We start from the raw sequence: 7,575 nt of genomic DNA on the forward strand, positions 1-7,575 counted from the left end.
GTAGGATGGGTGGGGATTCCAGCTGCTGCCTCATCCAAATTTCAAGCTGGGCTGACAAACTCTGTCTGCCCACAAAAGCTTCTTAAGAAGACACTGCTGAATGGGGGCTGGCTGAGCATGTGGCCTTGGGGAGAGGACTCGCCCCCTCCAAACCTGGGGCCCTCCTCTCTGATTTGGGCACATGGACAGCTCCTCACGTGGACATGTGTGTTTCTTGGGAGAGTTCAACAAAACTGTGTGTGTGAAGTGTTTCACGTATATCATCAGTGTTCTATAATGTTAATGTGTGTGTGTTTTACACAGAGATCAGTATTTCACAAACTTCATAGTCCATCACCTGTTCACAGCAACCCCAAGACAGTACTGTTTTGATGCCCGGTTCCCAGGTGGGGAGACAGAGGAACACCGGCATGGGGTCAGGCAGCTGGTAGCAGAGCTGATGCTCAACCCCACACCTGCCCGACCGCTGTGACACACCACCAGGGGAAGTGAAAGGGACCCAGGCTCTAGACTTAGAGGCAGCTGGGCCAAGTCCCAGCTCAGCTTCTGTCTGTGTGACGCTGGGAAATTCTCGTTTGCTGCCGCCCCTCGGCTCTTTCATCTGGGACACCAAGTCTGTGTTCATCTGTTACAGTGGCTGCAGGAAGCTCATCCACCATGCAGTGGGATGTTGGCTCTGCAAGGTCAAGTATCTGAGCCTTCTCCAGGGCCCACCCGCATCAGCACTACGTGCTGGCTAGATGCACGAAGTCTCCATTCACACTTCCCTCAGTACATGGCACAGGGCTTGGCATACAGTAGGTGCTCAATAAATGCTCTTCAATTGAGATATCAGCTCTGAAGTAGTATTTGGACCACAGGGACCCCGGGTGTCCAGCAGTGACCCATCAGCTAATTTCTTGCCAACACTAACTTACAAAAATGACCCTTCAAATTCTCGAGGATAGCAAGGTGCCTAGTCCAGGAACACAGCAGCACTGCAAGTTTTATGTAGAAAGAGAAAAAGCTTTGAGAGGAAAGATTGACACAGAACAAGTTGACTCAGGAAAGCAGCTGCATTCCTCTGATCAGGGACAAGCAGGATCTGGTCAGACAGCCAGCCTGGGGACTCCCAGGTGCAGGTCCAGGTGCAGGGCCAGGCGGCAGCCAGCAGATTTCAGGGCCGGCGGCTCCTCTCAGGCTCCTGCCAAGCCTCAGAACTCTATGTTCCAAGTGGCAGAGGCCTTGGTTGTCTGAGCACTGGTGACCTGGACTTGATCCCAAGCTTAGCGGGCTGTCCTCCTGTGAGTGTGGCTCCCTGCGGATCTGTGGGCTGGGTTTCCTCGGGGAAAGCCTTGAAGCTGGCCAGGCCTTTCATCCGCTCCATTCTGAGGGCCTGCTGGTGAGGCCTGTCTGCTGGGCTCTGACAGCTGCCACCTGCCTAAGGCTTCCCGCCATCTGAAAAGGGAGGAAAACATAAAGGGCACAAGCATTTAGGGGCCTCATTCTGTGGAGCAGAGCACATGGCTCCCAGTCACAGGCTCTCAGGATAAATCTGCTGCTCCACTCCTGATGAAACTCCCCCACCTGATCGCAAAGGCTTTGCACTCCTTCCTCAGGGAGACAAAACAGTTTCTTCCATGGTGTGCTCTAGGAAAGGGGACAGTGTGGCATTGACTCACACTTCACACTAAAGTGTGAATGACTTCCAGCAGAAGGAAACATACAGACAAAAGAAGGGGGAATGGAATTCATTCATTCATTCCAACATTTGAATGCCTACTGTGTGCAAGGCCTGCAGATACCAGAGAGAGTAAAGCCAAGCCCAACCTCTGCATTTATGGGACTTCAAATGTGTTTAATAAGCATTAGATGGCTTTTCTTTGTGAGGTTTTTTTTGTTGGTGCCAGGAGTAGTTTTGAGTGCTTTAAAAATATTCACTCATCTAACCTATCACAATTCTGTTAGCTAGGCATTCTTACTACCCCTATTTCACTACAGAGAAACTGAATGTCAGAGAAACGAACAACCTGCCCAACTGCATGCAGCTGACAATTGGCAGAGCTGGGATTCAACCCAGACATTCACTTTCAGAGCCTGCGCTCAGAGTCACTGTTACACCATGAGTCCACAGGACAGCTGAGTTCCAGCAAGAACGTACAACCTGGGGATCTGATGCAGTCAGAGGGGCCATACCTGAGAGCAGAAAGCCAAAGCTGGGGTGGGAATGGGTTTTCGATTCCGGCAGACCAGGGTAGATTGCTCCGCTGTGGGGGAGTGAGACGGGGCAGGCCGCCGACCCTGCTGTGGGCCGCGCTGGGTGGCTCAGTGGCTCCGTGGCGCCACAGTCCAGACCAGGCCGCTTCTTCTCCAGGCCCTCGGCACTGTTGCCTGTCTGGACACCCTCCTCTCCTACAAAATAGTAAAAATATTTTTAAATGCACTATTGATCTTTTTTATCAATGTTCACTGATAAAAAAGATAAAAGTAGTACTGAGGAAGGGTAGTAAGAAGCTAGGAAAATTCCATGGCAAGTAGAACAAGGAAACTGAGATCGATGGCTGAACAAATTGGTCAAGCAATTTATCCCCGCATGCAGAAGAAGCCCTGGGTGCCTAGCAACAAGCAAAACTGGCTGGATCTGAGCCCCAGGGTGGCTGTTCCTCCGCAGGCTGTCAATGGCCAAGCGATGGTAAGCAGTTCAGAACACCCTGACCTTTCCTCCCCAGAGATAACATCTAAGCCTCAGTTGTATTTCAGCTGCAGGCCCAGAAAAGCAGCAAAACCAGGCCAGCTGCTGATGACCCCCTGCCCTGGACAGACCCATCATTGGACATCCTGGCCCTGAACGGGCACACCCGGAGAACTGATGAATAGTCTATTTAAATCTCCCCTAAGACCTTTCTTAAACTCCCGGCCTTTAAAAACCCTCAAAACACAGGACCCAGCAGGTGCTCTCCCTCCCTTTCCCCCCTCCCCCTCCCCTTCCCCCACAGGTGAGCATCTCCGAAACTCTAAGGGACCCCACCAGCCTTGCAACCAGGGAGCGATGGGCAGCGGCAGCTCATCCCGGGCTACCACCCTGAACCCACCCTCGAGACCCGCTTTCTCTGCCTCTCCAGGGAGCTGACAGCAGCTGCCCTGGTTCACAGGGTTCCCACCACGTTTCCAGAGCGCCAGAGCAGCCTGCCCAGTCTCTCTCCCGGGCTTCTCCCATCCTGGGCCCATCCCTGTTCGCTGTCCTCAGCTTTAATTAAACATCCTCTCAAAATTACCTGGATTCTACCCAGTGATTCCACTGCTGGGAATACACCCTAAGATCCCAAAACACCAATTCAAAAGAACTTACTTCCGCACCCTGATTCTTATGGAGGCATCATTCACAACGGCCAAGTGTTGGAAACAGCCTACGTGCCCATCAGTAGCTGAATGGATTAAAAAACTGTGGTTTATCTACACAGTGGAATACTACACAGCAGAAAGAAAGAGGAAGGAGTCCCTACATTTCGTGACAGCATGGATGGAGCTGGAGACTATTACACTGAGTGAAAGAAGCCAGGCGGTGAAAGGCAAATACCGTATGATCTCACCTATAAGAGGAATCTAATGAACAAAATAAACTAATGAGCAAATCAGAACCAGAGACATGGAAACAGGGAACAGCAGACTAACAGTGACCAGAGGGAGTGGGGAGGGAGCTAATGATGGAAAGAAGGGGAAGGGGGTAGTCAAAGAACATGCGTGAATGACCCATGGACATGGACAATGGTGTGCAGATGGACCGTGGGAGTGGGGGTGGGCAGGACGGAGAAGGGCAAAGGGGGAAAAACTGGGATAATTGTAACAGAATAAATAAGAATACAATTTTAAAAACTTTAAACAAATAAAAAATTAAAAGTAAAAGCCAAAAGAAAATCAGCTTGACTCATGTTGTAAGATCTTTCCTGTGTGAAATCAAGAATCCATACACTGCTGGCCCACCCTAGACAGACCGGCTAAGGGCCAGGTCCCCCTTCTGGTAACAATACAAGCTGGATTATGTTTTTTTCTTCTGATTTTAAGGGAAATTAAAACACTTTCCTCGGCCTCTGAGAGTCCTGTGGGCTCTGGCAGCGTGCCTCTGTGCCTGAGGGGGAAGACAGCCCAGGCCCCCAGATGGTGGGGAGCCTCAGGCAAGCCTTTGCTCTGGAGCCAGGAAGCAGGGCGGGTGGGGGCGGGGGGCGGGGTCGGGGGTGGCACGGAACAGACAGGCCTGCTGGGCCCCTGGGAGGGGCTGTTCTCTGCAGTTCCCACCTCCCTGTATACTCTGCAAGAGGAGGGTAGGGCTGTGGGTGGAAAAGGCCCTGGAGTTGCACAATCAGCTCCCAGAACCTCGGAGCCCAGCTCCGCTCCAGGCTGTGAATGAAAGCAGATGTGCCCTGGGCCGCCTTATTCCTGGAGAGCCAGACCCTGACCTCAGTTCACCCCGCAGTCCTATCACCAGCCTCCTCTCCGAGTGGTGTCTGCCCTGCCCTCCCCCCACCCCCTTAACTCACAGTTGCTGTCCTCCCAGCCAGGGAACTCTCAGCTTCTCTCTCTGACTCCAGCTCCAACGCCCGTGAGCCCGCTGGCCTCCTCCTGCCCCGACCAGTCTACGCCAAATTCCTGGGAAACTGACCTCTCAGCTCTGGCCAATGTGACCTCCCACGGGCCAAAAGGTCAGGTTTGAAGGTGACCTGGTTCTCTGCCCCCTTCTCCTAGCCGAGGCCCCAACCTGTCAGCAGACTCAGTCCTTCCAGCAGCCGAGCCAGGCCTTTCCTGGGCTTCTCTGGCTTTTTTCCTCTCCAGGACTTGGACTCCCCCCAAAGCAGGTTTTGGCTAGTCCACTTGCTTTTATTTTTTCTCCCAAAGCAGATCTGATTGTGAGCCACCGCCCGCCGCCACCCGACCCCGGCTCTGTCCCACCTCCCAAGCTGAACACCTTGCCTTGGCTGTGTCGAGACAAAGGTAAAAATGCACGACCTACAGTCCACTTCATACAGTCACTTCAGTCAACGGGGCTGCGAGGTTAGCATTGTCTGCAGGAGTTTCGACAGCACCCACACGGACCAGAACACCCACACGGACTGGAGAACCTACACTGGGGGGCCAGGGTGCTGACCGTTAGTGTCACCAACACAACTCCAGCAGTCTGGTTCTGCACCCACCATAGTTAGAGACCTGCCATCCAAATAGCAGGCGGTGAGCAAATGGGGTGACATGCGACCCTCTGGTGGGCTCGGGCAAGAGTGCATCAAAGTCTCCGTCGTATTCTCGGTTTGTATCACATCCGAATAGGGGCATAAAAAATTAAAGGGGCTGAATATATAAAGAATTCTTGCAACTCAGCCACAAGAAGACAAACGACCCAATTTCAAAATGGGCAAAGGACTTGAGTAGGCATTTCTCCAAAGAAGATATACGGATGCCAATAAAGTGTGTGAAAAGATTCTCCACATCACCTTTGACAGAGGAACGCAAATTAAAGCCTCAGGGAGAAAGCACCTTCCACCCACGAGGGTGGCTGGAACTAAAACACAAACAAACAGGAAATAACAAGGCTTGGCAAGGATGTGGAAAAACTGACCCCTGCACACCACTGGTGGGAATGTAAAATGGGGTGTCCTCTGCGGAAAACAGCCGGGCATTTCCTCAGAAATGTAAACATAGAATCACCACGCGACCCAGCAATTCCACTGCTAGGTGTGTGCCTGAAATGGCTGAAAACAGGACTTCCAACAAAACCTTGTAAACAGCCGTTCACAGCAGCACTGTTTACAAAGCCCAAAAGTTGAAATACCCAGATGTCTGCCCAAAGATGAATGAATCAACAGGTGCTTATAGAGCCATGTGATACAGAAGGAGTGAAGCCGTAAGAAGGAGTGAAGAACTAATTGATGCCGTAACACGGATGAACCTCGGGAACAGGAGAGGTGAGGGCAGTCGGACACACCCCAAACGTCCAGAGCGGGCACAGCCGCAGAGGCGGGAAGCAGAGGAGAGCTTTTGGAGGGCTGAGGGAGTGTGGGTGGGGGGGTGACCCAATGGGTGTGGGGTTTCCTTTGGGGGATGAGAATGTTCTGGAACGGGGCAGTGGTGGTGGTTGCACCAGACTGCAAATGTACTAAATGCCACTGAAGTGAACATTTTAAAATGGTTCATTTTTAAATGTGAATTTTGCCTCAATGAAGTAGGAAAAACTAAAAGGACCAGGTGAGGAGAAACCGATTCGAGTTTTGACCGCCGAGACACCTGCAGAGCTGTTTCTTTGGGCAGATGGCTCGACCCTCTGCTTCCTGACCGCTCCCTCCTTCCCTTCTGCCTTCGTGGTCCTGATGACGGCTCAAGGTCAACCTCATCGCGGTCAAGGCCGGACAATCAAGGAGAGGCTGACAAGGGCTCCACAAAACCTGAGCCAGGCAAACCCATCCAAGATGTGGTTTGCCAAGAACGTCATTTTTTTTTTTTGAAAGAACAAAAACAAAACTCTAACTCCCAAAAATGGGGATGTGAGAACATTCCCCTCTGCCGATGTCTGGCCTGGCCTGGGAGGTGAGCTGGAGGTTTCACAATCTTTCCTCAGAGGAATGTCTGAACTTACCAGGGAAGTAAGTGTTTCCCACGTTCCTCCCCGTCTTGTGATTTGCTGGAGCACTCGCCAGTGCAGAAGGCCCTGTGATGGGTGTGGGGGTGGGGGTGGTGAGGGTCCGGGGCCCTGGCAGCGGTTCTGGTACCCAGTGGGACCCAGATAAAAGTCAAGAGATATCCTCTCTGTCACAAAGGGGGATGGTCCAGGGGGCAAGGGTAGGGGGTTTGGGGGTGTGGAGACAAACCAAAAGAATAGGTAAATTGTGCTAAATGCAGTAAGGACACAAAAATCTGAGAAAGTGATTATGGGAAACCCCCTTTAGAGAGAGCACTGAGGAGCTGTGACCAGAGGATGACAACTAAACTCAGAGAAGAGGAGCCCCGCAAGTCGAGGGGGAGGGTGCGGTGGGAAGAATCTCCCAGGCAGGGCCACTGACTCTGCCACCAATCCCGCTGGATTGGAAAGTCATCAGGGTCTTAGAGGGTAGAGAGAAGGCTCTTACCATATCCAGAGAAGACATGAAGATTTGGAATAAAGGGTGGTGAGAACAGGATTTCAAGGAGTGATCACCTAGTGATGGGGGTGGCTGACTCCCCTGTAAGCCCTCTCCCAATGATTAGCCTAAGCCAATGATGTATTCCCACCCCCTTCACTGGGGATTGGTTCAAAAATGAGTCTGTCATCTGATCTGGACCAGTGAAGCATGAGGGGCAGTCAGGTGAGGTGCTTCTGGGAAAGTGGTCCTCACACCTGGGAGACATGCTGAAAAGTGATGGTTCCTCTGCACATCAGGATATGATGCCAGGGTCTGCAGCAGCCATTTTGTCACCATGAGGAGAGTCAGTTGAAGAGTGAAGCCCACACTGCAATGGCAGCATGGAAAATAAAACCTGAATCTTGCCGTGGCTGATGTGGCCCAGTGGATTGACTGCCAGCCTGCGAACCAAAGTTTCATGGGTTCGATTCCCAGTCAGGGCACTTGCCTGGGT

At 52.1% G+C, this 7,575-nt stretch overlaps 1 long non-coding RNA gene across 1 annotated transcript; it reads right to left on the bottom strand.

Annotated features, from left to right (window-relative positions):
• Positions 1 to 215: 215 nt before the first annotated feature.
• On the bottom strand, positions 216 to 4,753 carry LOC123805915. The gene is made up of 3 exons (XR_006783394.1): positions 4,637 to 4,753; positions 2,176 to 2,391; positions 216 to 1,437 (listed from the first exon to the last, which is right to left on the bottom strand). It is a non-coding gene; the product is annotated as an uncharacterized LOC123805915 (long non-coding RNA).
• Between the last annotated feature and the right edge of the window lie 2,822 nt (positions 4,754 to 7,575).

This window comes from Phyllostomus hastatus, unplaced genomic scaffold (assembly GCF_019186645.2).
Source record: "Phyllostomus hastatus isolate PE091 unplaced genomic scaffold, TTU_PhHast_1.1 phas_scaffold_345, whole genome shotgun sequence".
Classification (NCBI taxonomy): domain Eukaryota; kingdom Metazoa; phylum Chordata; class Mammalia; order Chiroptera; family Phyllostomidae; genus Phyllostomus; species Phyllostomus hastatus.